The 15,000-nt window shown below is 37.5% G+C and overlaps 1 protein-coding gene across 3 annotated transcripts in view; it reads right to left on the bottom strand.

Annotated features, from left to right (window-relative positions):
• RASSF2 (Ras association domain family member 2) overlaps nucleotides 1-15,000 on the bottom strand; it is a 228,946-nt gene that overhangs the window by 209,298 nt on the left and 4,648 nt on the right. The window contains exon 2 of one of the 3 annotated variants that reach the window (XM_044083102.1): nucleotides 12,662-12,704. The exons of 1 other annotated variant lie outside the window; for it this stretch is intronic. The gene's annotated coding sequence lies outside the window, so the exon portion shown is untranslated. Of the gene's footprint in view, nucleotides 1-12,513; nucleotides 12,642-12,661; nucleotides 12,705-15,000 lie in introns of those variants that run through there. One more of the 3 variants, XM_044083103.1, reaches the window with a different exon arrangement.

Raw genomic sequence — 15,000 nt, 5'->3', positions numbered from 1 at the left:
CAAAATAGGGGAAGCCACCTCTAGTAGTAGACCCGTAATAAGCAGTGTACCCCAAGGATCTGTCTTGTGGCCTCTACTGTTTGAGATATCATTTTCTGAGGTACAAATCAAAACCAGTGGTCTGTGGCTGACCAAGTTTGCAGATGACAGCAAGCTTGGTGCCGTCTTAAATTCCCCTAGTCATGTGAACATCCTCCAAGAGGGCCTTACCCAAACTAATGACTGGTGCCAGAAGCATAGTCTCAAACTGAATGCCAAGAAATGCATCATTATCCCATTTGGGGAAAATGGCATCCCCACTAATTATCACATTATTAACAATATACTAGGCATGCAATCAGTCATGAGGGACTTTGGCACCCAGGTTTAAAGCAACCTGACTTTTGACCGCAACGTTGTTTCCATTGTATGGAAGGCTTTCTACATGGCCCAGCTCAGTATTTCGTCCAGGAACAAGGAGGTCATAACATCTCTGTACTACGCCCTTATCAGACCCATTATCGAGTACAATGCCCCCTTTGGCATGTACCTTGCCAAGCACATGCAACAGCTGGAGACCCCACACAGGATCCTGACAAGGAAAATCCAGCATCTCAAAACGCCTATCCTATATAAAAGCCATGTTCCTTCTACTCAGTCTTGTACAGACTGGTCAGAGGTGACCTGTGTCTGGCAAACAAGGCCATCTGAGACCCAGCCTTGATGGAGTTGCTGCATATACGCAAGACAAACTCCACTCGCGCAACCCACAAGCAAGGCCTTAACCTGGTCTGTAACATTAACAGAACTTGTCAGCAGGATAGATTTGTGTACCAAAGCCTGCCCCATCTGTGGAATACACTCCATCTCCGTATCAAGCATGGGAACATAGGTGAAATTCTTGGCTAGGCTTAGAAGGGACTCCGGGCAAATAGTTTAGTATTATCCTATGAACCTATATAACCCTCATTACTATTTCACATAGAATCCGTTTACTATTTTTTGTTGTTGTTTTGTTTTATAAATAAACCTAATTAAAGGAGCATTACTCCACATCGAAACATAATGTGAAGAAACTTCTACTAATATGTTAATTTTCTTTTAGCCTGTGAACCCACTATCTATTCTCCAAGTTGTACAACCCCCAGACCGCTGTACCAGCATGATGTGATATTTCATGGAGACAGACAGAAAGAGAGTGAGTGACTGAGTGGGTGGTACCACTCTTTTCACTGTTATATATTTAAAATTTGTAGTGACAGCCTTTGAAAAATCCCAGCACATTGTCAGAATGAGGAGTGCTCTAATACTTTTTCAAAACAGGATTATCCTTACTTTTAAATTTTCAAACACAGACTTTTAAGATGCTGTAACCCAAACATTTAGTGATACAAAATTTTGAAACATAATTAGTTTAGGTCTAGCTTTAAGAAAATCAACTGATCTGGGAGAAGCAGGCGTAAATCTGAAGGCAAAACATAACAGCACCAAGCTTAAATAATAGCAGTTGTGAGGTAGAGAACTTAAAATAGTGTTGGATGATAGAAAGCTTTCCTCTCCTTTGATTAGCATACCCACATGTAGGCATTTATTTGCATACATTTCTTTTACTTTATAATTGCAATATGCTTGCAGCTTTCTCCAATCTGAGAATTCAAGAATAAAAGGCAACAGTCTCTTAGTGCGAGATGAATTCTACTTTAAGGTTTTTCACAGCAATATACTTAAGATTAGATAGGTAAAGTTAGTTAAGGTTGAAGAACTCGTACAAATGTATTTCAGAATGTCTAGTCAACAATGCAAATTAGTAAGCAGTGCATACATGCTAGTTTCTCTTGTTAGTTTGTAGACTTCTAATGACTATATACTAGTTCATTCTATCAGTTGTATTTAAATCTGTTACCTCTACCTCCCTGTATATATCTGCAGCATATGTATTAAATATGCATGCCACACTTACAGTCAGTTATGTGGGAAAAACAGTTATTATACAGGTTTAAATAGCTTACTTTTTCAGCTGCTGACTATAGCTGTGTTAGAGAAGGTTTTCCTCAGCTGTCATCATTTGACACCTGTACAGGAGTCTAATCTATAGTACATTTTAAGATTATGAAATGCATATTATCAACTGAGTTTACAATGCTCTGAATCATATTGTGTATTAACTAATAAGATATCAAAGCTGCCCTTGATATGTTCTGACTTTATTTACTTGCTTTCTTATTCCATTCAACTTCACCGAACAACATAAGAATTCAACTCATGATAATAACCAAACGAAAAACTGAAAGTCAAGAAAAAAAACATAAAACAAACATGTTCCTAAGGCAATGCAACTGAGTATACCGGTTATATACTATAAATATGCTGAATGCTGTTCTTTCAATGTGTTACACATTAACACCTAACCATTTATACGTTTTTGTTTTTTTAGTTGAGATCCAACAAACCCAAATATCAGCTAACCAAGTGAATTAAATGAATCTTCATTAGCAATAACATATAGAATAAACTGTACATAAAAAAGGACATGAATTCAGTTGGTGTGTGTCAGTGAAGGTAGATATTCTTTACAATAAAAAAAAAATAAATAAATAAATAAAACTCCTCCACTCTAGTCAATCCAGTCAGTTAGATAACAGTTTAGAATTTATACACACAATTAGTATCACAGAGATTCTATCCATGCTTATGGAGTTGTAACGGACTCCTAATTTCTAACTTTGTGTTCATGACTTCTTACCAAATAGCAAAAATAGAAACATTGCCTCCCCACCTTAGTGCAATGCAAATCTTTTTCATAATACAGCAATATTAAACACTCAAGTTCTACCTATTTATACAAATAGCACAATTTTTTTAAAGGTGAGTAAACTCATATTCACAGATATCCTTCTTAATCATTGAAAAGTATAAAAATATTTGTCTGGGTACTCCCATGCAAATATCCTAAATTGCTAATACTTGGTTGCATATCCTGGTAAAAATCCCAACTCCACATTGTCTCATCTACCTATATTTTAATTATATAGCCTAGGATTGACTAGGCTTCCCCAAAACCTCTATTTAAAATTTCCAGACATACTAGTTGTGTTTACTATGTCAATTTGTATTCCACTGTGTGTGTGTGTGTGTGTGTGTAATGATTGGCAGTAGAGTTTTACATGCTGGCTTGCAACCTTCAACGAAGAAACAGAAAAAAAAAAAAAAGAGAGAGAACAGGAGACCATATTTCTGTTTAACATGTACCAAAGTATACCAAATATCACCAAATCACAATTCTTCCCAATAATAACTCTCATTTTCTTAATTCCTCCAACTTCTTACATGAACTTCAGCAATTTCCAATTTACCATTCCCTATGGGTACTAAAACAATTTCACCATGGATTTACGTCCCTTGTTAAAAAATCTGTAATATCACCAGTACATACTTTGGAACAATGGACGTCTCCGGTTTTCATGACATTAATGTTTCTTGAACTTTTCTTCCCACAGCTGACAAATATGGCTGATCATGAATGCAGTTTTTAAATGTCTGAGTATGTTGGGCATACTAATGCTTTCAACACTACCACTCATATTAAAAGAATTAAAATGCAGTGTAACCATTAACATTCAGGTGGCAAAGAATTCCAGTGTTGTAAAATGTAATGTGCAGTTTGGTAGTACCAGTTATGCTACCTGAACAATCATTTAAAGAAATTGTAACAAAAAAAATTTAGGGAGGCATCAAACCCCAATTAATTTTGAATTGCTCCATCAAAGAAAAAAAAAAAAAAGACAAATTAGAATAATAGCACGATGCACTGAAATGTGCTGTTAACACCACCTCTGTAAACTCTATAAAGCAAGTATGATTTTGATGTGAAGGAGCTGTCACATGAAGTTAATGTCTTGATTTAAATCAAAAGAGAGTGTAGAATATGAAGCCAAAAACAGCTATATTCAAACTGTATAAGAACAGTAAAAAAAAAAATGCAAAGGGAGGGAACATAATTTAAAGCTATGGTTCAAACCATATGAAAATGCCGGATGCAGGAAGTAAAAGTGTGTCATACAAACTACAATTAGTAGCCAAAAAGTCTAACAAACTTGCAGCAGCTAGCAGTCACATATTTTGCCAAACAGAAAGGAGCATTAAGTGGCATGAATTCAAAGACCGAATGATTGCTGATCCCATCCTGGTTTTAAAGAAAAAAGTACCTCATCATCTTAGACCTAAGGTATACATGAAACTACAAAAGCTGTAACATACTAATGTGCTGTCAAACTTGATATGGAGTGAAAGCAGCAGTCAAGGTGCTATTATTTAACTAAGGTAAAATAGGGAATATTCCAGAACTATGCACCAGCACTGTATCTCCTGCTTAGAACTGAAGACACTTTCTACATTCAAGACAGCGACAGAGCTTGATCCATGGTAAACAGGCATAATTCCAGAGGGAGGTGGAAGAATGAATGAAGTGTAAGAATTTTTAACGACAAATAATTATCCCAAAACATTAAGTTTTGGAAGAGACTTCTGCAGAAACAGGAAGTGAACCAGGTACTCTGAATGATTTATCCTCAATATGCAGTGGTATTTAGATGACACATAGCAGAAATAATAAAGAATACTTGGATGACCTTCAGAGTCCTGCAAAAGATGAGATAGCAAAGAGGTGTGAATTTGTTTTAACAAAAATGAAATTTCAGATTGCAGATGTCATTCACAAGAACTGACTTTGAAAGTGACAAGATTAGATAGGTGCTGTGCTGTGCTAACGGAAAGCAGACCTCATAATATATCACAACTGATATCATACTGAGGCCTGGTCCAGCCATTAAATGCATTTCTCAGCATACAAATACAAAGAGGACTGTAAATAAACCTAAAGAGAAATGGAGAACAGGATCATGTTGGCTGAATCACTTAACATACTACAGTCTGTGTCTGCCTAACTGAGCAGTATGAAATACCTCAGCTTTTTGGTAAGGACACTGTTCTACCACCCAGAATACAGGTTAGTACTAAAAAATTATCTTTGCTTCAAGGTGACTAATCAAATCAGGATATGTATACACCTAGGCAGGCAGAGATGCCCTTAGCCTGGTCTAGCGAGCAAATAAATTTAACCAGTAGCTACATTGAAATAAATTAGTAATGGTTATGGATCATAATCCACGTAGCTATATTTGGTCCATGAATGGGAAAGTCATTATGGATGCAGAAAATCCTCAACAATGGTCCCCATTCTTATAATCATAATACTGAATGTAAAAAAATTAAATTATGTAGAAATGCTGATGGACTGTGATGTTTGACATATAGCAAACTAAGAAGCCGGCAAGCTATGTGGCTCACAGATGGTCATCGTAATCATGATTTCAAAGCAATTTAGTCTATATGAAGGGCAACTAAGAATAACAAAAAATGAAATTCCTTGCATGAAGTTCTGTATTGTGGCCTGGCTCAGATAAGAATATCCCTAGTAGCTGCACTAGATATCAGATGATCTGTAATGCATTACCATGTGCACCAGTAGATCACTGGACTTCACCGGAAATGTAAAATGCACCAAGGTAACATAGTTGCATTGACTCTGCCAGTCTCTTCATGGACTAAGGCTAATTAGGTGCAGTGGATGCAGATTCAAAATGTGCTGAAGTAGCCTCTAAGGAGTCATTGACGTCTTAAGAGAGAATATCGGTACTAATGACAATGCTTGCAAGAAACACCTTGCCTGAACAAGTTGTTAGTAATAATGGTACTCAATAATTCAGAAGTGACCAATGACGGCCAACTCATCTGTGGGAACAGATTTATAATATATACATTGCTTCTATCAGACATGGTACAAGAAGAAATGTAGCCATTTAAGAAGGGCTCAGCAACCATTCCACAGCTGTATGCAGTGCAGATCAGGTTTAAACAATCTGTACTGCAACAATGGAAGTAATCACTGCTCAATACTAAATCCTTGGCAGGAAAGTAGATAAAAAAGCTGTACGATAAGATGGATACCTGATCACTTGTTTGACTAATGGAAGGATGGCCATAGCAATTCCCAGAGGGAAATAACTGCCTAGTTATCCAACCCAAAAGGAGTGACAGGCCAGACATCTAACCAGAAAAAGATGGATGGTGGCATCTTTCCACAAGCTACCACCAATGCACCATCTTAAGACAGTAAGTCACCGTCCCAAACCTGGAAGGACCCCAAGCTCCTGTCCTAAACATTGTGTGTGTTCGCGAAGGGGAACATGTGTGTTTATTAGGAAAGAAAGGATTACTACTACTATTACAAAAACGGTTATAAAAATTACCACTGATAACAATACTAAGCACAGCTTAACAAGGCAACTATATTGTAGGTTACTATTTAGTATAGTACCTGGGAACCAAGGAAGCCAACTCAGATACTACGCCAACCCAGACAATTAATAAAAGAGCATTTAGGAAATATATTTGGAGAAATACAATGTTAAGTACATTTTAATTAATAGAAGCAGTAGCAAGTGCTCCAGTTTTTCTCTCTCCACATTAAAACAAAATAGGAAGGAAATATAGCGTATGTGCAAGTCAGGGGCATAAGTGCATACATAGCACACGCTCGCGCGCACGAGTGTGTGGGTGTGTCTGTGTGTGTCCCAGCTAGCAGCATCACAGTATCCCTGCAGCAGTAACTAAAGGACAACGGTTTCACAGCCCTGTTTCAGTGTATCTACAGGTAGTCAATAACGCAGTAATGTTATGATGTGTAAATACACACCAATGGGTGTCTGATCCAAATTCAGAAGCTGGAAGAGTTTCCAGTGAGAATTGAACATGCCACATTTAGTTGGAGTAGCTAGTACCTTTTGTATACTTTCTTGGAGATACAGCTGCAGATATGAAGAGCTTAGACTCCTACTACAAAAGGAAGTATGATTCTAGTAGGGTTTGTCAACATATTTTAGTATCATCATAAAATGTTGCATTTGGTCTTTCCAAAATGCTACCAGGGAAGGGAGAATGAAAAAGTAGTTTACTTCTGCTTGGCTTCCTGTATTTTTATTTGTTCTAATTTTACAGCAACGTTCCTGCGAAGTTATCTCCTGTCAGCTGCAAGCTTACTAAAATGTGACCTATCAGTCTCTTTCTGCAGTCACTGTGTGTGACTGACAGCAATGCAGATGTTTTGCAGAATGCAACAAGTCACAACCAGACCTCTCACATTCTAAGAACTTATCTTCCTAGAATACTCTGTTTCCCTGTTCGTCACAGATGAAAACTGATAAGTTTTCCATTGCATTTGTGGCAATTACTAAAACAAAACAATGAGGCTGTCACACAGCCATAAAAGATGGTTTACTTAAGACAAAGCCAGTGATAAACATAAGTCAAATAATGCAAAGCACATACAACTGTGTTCATAGTTAGACCTGCTGAAGTATATAATATTACACAATTGCAAAGTTCATATGTGACTAGAGTGAGTGCAGCTCATATGTCGGGACAAAAGTCCCAGAATGGGGAAATAAAGGTAATCAAAAGAAAATCGGAATGAGAACGAAAAAAAAGAATTATCTGTAACGGGGTAAAAAAATTAAAAGTAGAAAAAAGTGATATCTTGCACCTACATAGCTCAAGAGCTCACAAGCTAAATTGCCATTACAGCAAATAGAAGGACAGACTGGATACTTCAGAAGGAATTTCCTATTTTCAGGCTGCAGTGAATGAACTATTAGGACATTCTTCCTTACTCTAAAATGCAAATAAAATATTTGGTGCCTGGTTAAGGGTATCTTGTGTAATTATGAAAACATAAACATTAAATATTTTGTAGTCATATATGTTTAATACTGCATTCCCTTGGGACTGTATTTGGCAAGGACTGATTCGGGTAATGTATAAGAAACAAACATCATTATCAACACAAATGAAAAATGTTATTTGTTTTAAAAATATCTTACAAAACTTGTTTACAGTTGTGTACAGTAAAAAGAGTGAGGTATGTTCTCAAATCAGTGAAAGGAGTTTCAAAACAATAAAATAGTATTAGGACCAGACTGAAAGGCAAAGCTATGTAAGGAAAAAGCAGATTAAACAGAGGCACACCAGAAATAGGAACATTCTGAATATATAACTAGGGATCAGAAAGGATAACATTACTAAGCAACCAAAACGCAGAAGAGGCTGGCTCCATATTACAGATGAACAAAGCCCTGACTATGACCTGGGTGTCCCAGATGTGACCAGTGACCAGTTAACTGACAGGGGAACAGGAATGACAAGACATATGCCTGCTTGCCTCCATTATGGTGGAGGCTATGGGATCATGCTGGAAATGTTTGATGTCATAGTTCAAAATGATGACCAAGATCTGGCAGCAGAGGTAGCCATATGCAATGGACTGGGCAGGGAAATGAAGTGGTACATCACCAAAGCAACAGGATGATACCCCTATAACCTCCATGTGCAAGTCCACCCTAGGGCATTTTTCAACATGCTTGGGAGGAGTCAGAACACAATACATGCTGGCTCCAGTATAACTGCCCCAACATGGTCTATTCCACTCCTGGTGCATGGTGGTCCATGCTCCTTCGTAAGCCTATGGGCTTTTTCCAGAGGAAAACTTTCCAGTTATGGATTAATCTGTGTATAGACAAATGTATGGGAAGCAGAGAAGGATGGAAAACAATTAAGGAGATAATTAATGGGAGCCTGATGTTACCGATACATGGCAAATAAAGCACGTGGGGGAAAAACATCCAAAGAGCATGAGACAACCTATCTAAGATGTTACTACTAAAGCTTCTGACATGATTATGAGTTTAACAAGAGCTCATATACATGCCGGGTGGAGGAGGAGAAAATTAAAAATTTAAATGTTAACATACATGTACAGAATTTAATGACAAAAGACATGGGCATGCAGTTGAGCCTCTGTAAAGTAAAGCAGTAATGTTCATAATAAGTGGGGAGAATAAATCTGACCGTGGAGTTCTACACAAGATTACAGCCTAGGAAAAAATCATTAAAGGACCCTGTTTGACAAACTGTACAAAGATACCATCACCTGTAGCATCTCCTGGATTCACAGAAGCAGAAGTGGCCTATTACTTTATTTAAAACAAATGTTTGCATGCAAGTTTTGAAAAAGTAAGGAGTGTGTCTAAGTATATGCCCACAAATGTAAAACAAAAAAGTACAGTTTCAATAAGAGGTGGATCTTGTGGAAGCAATGTTCTAGTTTGGGGAACCTTATGATTTAAAGTGTCAGGTCACTTTGCTGTAGGACCAGTAAGTGAATTCTCACTCTAACTGCCATTCATTACATACTGCTTCAGGTCTCCTGGTCACCCACAAGTACTTGTATGCATAAGACCTGCCCTAATGGATTCATTCAAGCTATCTAAACTGAGCAAGCAAAATACTTAGGGAAGTGGTACCATGTTCACTTAAAACTACCAAGCTTAATATCATAGTGCAAAGGCTGTACTAATGCACAGTTGGAATCAAGAAAAGGAAACAAAAAAGCAGATGGTGATGTGCAGGTGATGTCAAGGATCACTAAACAGCTGGCAGAATTAAGTGTCACACACACACACACACACACACACACACACACACACACACACACACACACACACACACACACACACACACACACACACACACACACACACACACACCTGATATGCAACAGGAATTTAAATCAAAATGGAACAATGATGCCCAAACAGTGTTTGTAGTCATCAAGACAAATGCCTCAATGAAAGAACTTATTGGTAGCAGTAGTTGTGACACTACATAAACTGGAGGGCACGACATTTCTGAGTACGTTATAGATGAGGAAATGTCATTGCTGAAGTTTCTAAAGATGTAATTTATGGAGTTGCACATTCTACAGATAGTGGGTGGAGGCTCCAAATAAACTGATCAAGAATACAGCTGGGTTGCAACGCAAGTAAAGAAAAGTGAGAGATTCAGACCTTGGAAATTTACTGCTCTGGGTGGCCCTGTGGAAGTAGCACAAACATCATACTGTTCTGGCTGGCCCTGTGGAAGCAGCACAAACATCATACTGTTCCGGGTGGCCCTGTGGAAGTAGCACAAACATCATACTGTTCCGGGTGGCCCTGTGGAAGTAGCACAAACATCATACTGTTCCGGGTGGCCCTGTGGAAGTAGCACAAACATCATACTGTTCCGGGTGGCCCTGTGGAAGTAGCACAAACATCATACTGCTCTGTGTGGCCCTGTGGAAGTAGCACAAACATCATACTGCTCTGGGTGGCCCTGTGGAAGTAGCACAAACATCATACTGCTCTGGGTGGCCCTGTGGAAGTAGCACAAACATCATACTGTTATGGGTGGCCCTGTGGAAGTAGCACAAACATCATACTGTTATGGATGGCCCTGTGGAAGTAGTACATTATCCAGCTATGATGTTCATTTTATTTATGTAAAATTCTGTTTCACACTTTGTGATCCTCCTTACCTTATAATTACAGCTTTGCCTATGTCTGTCAGCTCTGCAAATGCATAGACTGATCAGCTGCCACTCTGTTACAGGAGGTGTTGCCCAGTTTGTTCCCATCCGAAACTCAAGTTTTCTAGCCAGTCTTAAGATAGTAAATTTATTTCCTCTGCTTCCCACCTACTTTTTGTGACACACCCTTCTACTCTCAAAGACTTAGCTTTTAAAGACATATTCCCTTCAAGACATGGTTTCTTTAGTTGGCTTTTACTACTGCCAATGCCACTGCTGCTCCAAACATCTCCACTCCAACCTTATGCCATAACCAGACTAACCCTCCATTTTATTTTTCAGCCTGTCCTATCATTCCACACATCGCTTTCTTTGCTCACAACTTTCTTGCATTCTACAGCACAGCACTGCAACATTAGCCAATCAAAATGTCTTTTGCATTCAATCCCATCTTCCCTCCACACCAGTTACTTTCCCCATATAAACTTAACAAACCTCTCCCACACATGTATCAAACATTTGTAGCTTCAACTGTTTACAACCCACTTTGACATTTTTCCTTCTTTGCTTTTACCTAAAGCAACATTTGACAAATCATTTCCTTCTTTGCTTTCACCTCAACCACATTTTGAAAAATTGCTTATTTCTTTGCTTTTACCTTGACTAAAACTTGACTTTGTATGTATCAGCTTCAGTTATTATTTATTTATTGACATTTGTTTACCAGGAAAGTCCACTGGGTCAGAAACCCATTTTCAGTGGAGGCCCAGGGAGAAGAGCTCCACTGAAAATGTATTATTTATTTTATTTAACATTTGTTTACCGGGAAAGTCCGACTTGGAATGACGCCAATTTTCAGCAGACGCCCGGGGAGAAATATTCCAGATGTAGGTCTTCGTATTACAAAGTATTTTAAAGATAAAATAGAAGAAAAGCATAAACAGTAAAAAATTACAGTGGCACCTGAAATATGCACAGTACATTAATAGTTAAAGCATTGAAGAATAGCATTGGTACAAGAAATATAATACAAAGTACATTAATACTAAAAGCATTTGAGTAATAATGTAGTTTTGGTTCAAAGCAAACAATTCCTTCTATACATTACCTAGAAGTAGACAGATTTGTAAAGTTTGTTGTTATAGAGAAAGTTCATAGCCATGTGTCCAAAATTACTTAAAAAGGGGAAAGGAGGAGGAGATGTTAAAGCTTTGATTATGGTGGCTTATAGTTATATGTACAGGGAAAGGTGTGATTACTGAGGTAGTGTCATTTTATTGCAGATTTAAATGCTTTTATTGAGTCTAGCTCAGTAACAGGGGAAGGCAGGGCATTCCATATTCGGGCAGTGCAGTATGAACATAGGTTTGTCCAGCTCTTTTGTTGGGTTTGGTTATTGGTGAAAGTTGTTTATTAGAAGACCGAAGACTGCAGGATGGTATGTAGGATTGTAGAACAGAATTAAGAGCAGGGCAGTTGTTGAGACTGTATATCAGTTTGTGGGCAAGGGTTAGTTGGGTAAAATGTAGGTATTGGTGAAAATCAAGCCAATTCAAATCCAGAATGGCCTGGCAATGGCGAGTGTGGTTCTGCATCCCAAAAGCAAATGTTGCTATTTAACAGTAACTTAATTTAAGTTTATTACCAAGAGATGAGTGAAGGTTTGTGAAAATGGGGCTTCCATAAAGGAGAGATGGGATAAGTAGGGTACTTCCCAGTTTTATTCTGGTTGGCTTGTCTACATACGAGTTTGTGAATATAATGTTTGCCCAGCTTAAAATGTGTTTTTTTTTATTGTACTGAGAACATGTTGCTCGAAGTTGAGTTTGTTGTCAATAGTTAGGAAACTTTGAGAAATGTGAGAAGAATAAAGAGAGTATAAAATGAATTAAAGTTTTCTCGATGTACTATATGTAAAGAGGTATTGCAAGTAAGTGAGTGCAATGTATAAGAGGTAGTCTTAGGTGTTTTGGGGGAGGGTTAGAAGGTTTTGTTGGTTATTAACAGCCCTTTTCACTTCAGTATGACAGTACATTTTAGCAGATACACATTAAAACATTTTATTTAAGACATACTTTGCGATGTAGTGTCAGGTATAAGACCACAGGCTATCTGCTGGCAGTGAAGGGCTTGTTTGTCGAGAGGGAAAAAACATGGGTCACTTTGCTGACAGCCACTAAGACAGATGGCTGTTAATTTGTTTAGGGACTCAAGCAGGTTTACCTCTTCTTCTTCTTTAGGCTGCTCTCGTTAGAGGTAGGTTTATCTGAAAAAAGGAAATGTATGAGATTAGAAGTATTACAGGTGAGGTAGAAATGAGAGTGAAAAAGAGTTCAGAATAGGAGAGATGGGAAATAAAGAGTTAGAGACAGCAGAAACAGCAATAAGATTAGACAACGGTTAAGATCACTAATAATACGTAATGCATAGGTCATAGGTCAAAGTAATGTACAACACTTGTAATAGTTTATTTTACAAAAACAGCTTATGCAGCTAATATTCTTGTTTGACAATAACAAACAACTGATATCTAGAGTGTACTACAGATTCCTGGAGAGTGTTACTTCAATGCTAGCTGAAATTTTACCGTTATCCCAAACACCTGTTATTTTACTCTTATCCCTAACACCAGTCAATACTACACTGTTTTCGCTAATTTATATACCAAGGTCATCGTGCCCTTTCTGACTTCATTAACACAGGACACATTTTTACTCCCAGTTTCCACACAATCAAACTTATCAATAAAACAAAATGCAACCCCCCTTTACTACCCAACTTTTATCTAGAACCAGCCACTTTCCCCTTTTTACAAACACCATTTCAGTCCTCACTTAGACCATCAACACAACTTCGCTAACATAACCTCCTCTTTTTTCCCATTCAGATTAGTGGATAAACTCCATTATGAAACCATCAAATAAGATTAACCTAACCAACATGCACTTTCTATCCCACTTCCAAATGAACACACAAAGCCTTGGAAATAAACTTGACCAAATTAGTACATTCATCACACGACAAAATCCAGAATATTTTGCTGTCAGAGAATTATTTCAAAATGACAGCCCTTCCATCCACCACTTCATCCTAGGCTATCATTATATCTTTTATGAAAGATCTGAGAAATAAAGCAGGAACCATTTTTATATCCAAATCTAAACATACAAATACTATCTCAGGCAAATTTCACATTAGACTAAAATCCTAACTGGTTATTAATTAAAATCACTTCCACCAATAACAATCTTTATCACCTTGCAGAGGCCTATCTTCAACTTCTCTCTTCCATGAAAAATAAAATCAAACGCTAATCCACAACCATACCTCTCAAACTCTTAAAACAAGAAATTTGGACAAAGCCTTTCCCTCCAAAAACAGACAGTTTTTAACTATTGCTCATAAACTTAGAAAGTTAACAGAGGAAAATGTTTTGCATAAGCATGAATTTTCCAAATAGTATGAAGTCTGAAACTCAGATGGCTGTCATTCTCACTTCAACACTCAAAGACTTACCAAAAAAGCAAAACTTTTTTGAGGAACAGACCAAGAAAATGAGGCAAAAATCTGGCCATTCTGTGAAAATCTGCACAGTTGAAAGGTGCGTCTGTAACATCAGTGTCGCTACTCTCAAATGCAAAAATGTATTGACTTTATTGTAGCACTACTCATCTCTCTCTAAAATATGCCTGAATTCCTAAACTGTCTAAATCTTATACAACTGGTACAACAAATTACTTTAACCAATTTTAAAATTTCCCACCACTCTGTCCTACATCTAAAAATCACAAATGATCTATCTAGCTATTTTTTCACCAATTGTAGTATACCAACCGGCATTTAGATATCACTGCCTTATCAGCTTCCATACACAGTACATATTTCTTAAATTCCCTCCGAAACTCATTTCCTTCACGGCTAAATCCCAAGCTAACAAACCTAAATCTTACCTTTCCACATAAGACTGGTTCCCATTTCTTATCTCTCTTTATTCAACTTATGCTAATGAAACACTTAGCAATAGTAGTAAAGTCAAATTCTTCTCCATCATCTCGGCTGAAGAAACCTAATCATAACCTTTGGCTAACATGCACGTTAAAAGCTAGGACTCAAGACTGATGTTTGCCATACATGGAAATACAGCCTCCATTCACCTCACAATGAAACACCCAACTCTGCAAATTTACTCTACAAGTAATTAGACAACATAAGTTAATATACTCAAAATCAAACATGATTCCCTCTTATATAGGCCAAAATGTCTCTGGAAAGATAACAGTCCAAATAATGCTACTAATTCAACAACCATACTCACTCTCTCTAATTTTCTAAAAGAATTTATATATTTATATCATATACACATATGGATTCCTTGCACAAGCTCGAAGTTTCAAAACTGCAAATGATTGAGACCATAAGAAAGAAGTTTTGAAACTTTGAATGTTTTGAATGGAGATCACCCTACAGCATGGAACAGGAAATTAACAGATTTCCACACTAGTGTAATCTTGGAGTTGGTATATTAATTTAGCAGGGGAGTGGGGGCTTGCAAGCTATAAAAA

The sequence above is a fragment of the Protopterus annectens genome, chromosome 9.part0 (genome assembly GCF_019279795.1).
Source record: "Protopterus annectens isolate FY-2018-M chromosome 9.part0, PAN1.0, whole genome shotgun sequence".
NCBI classification, from domain to species: domain Eukaryota; kingdom Metazoa; phylum Chordata; order Ceratodontiformes; family Protopteridae; genus Protopterus; species Protopterus annectens.
This window is presented reverse-complemented; position numbering and strand designations above follow the sequence as displayed.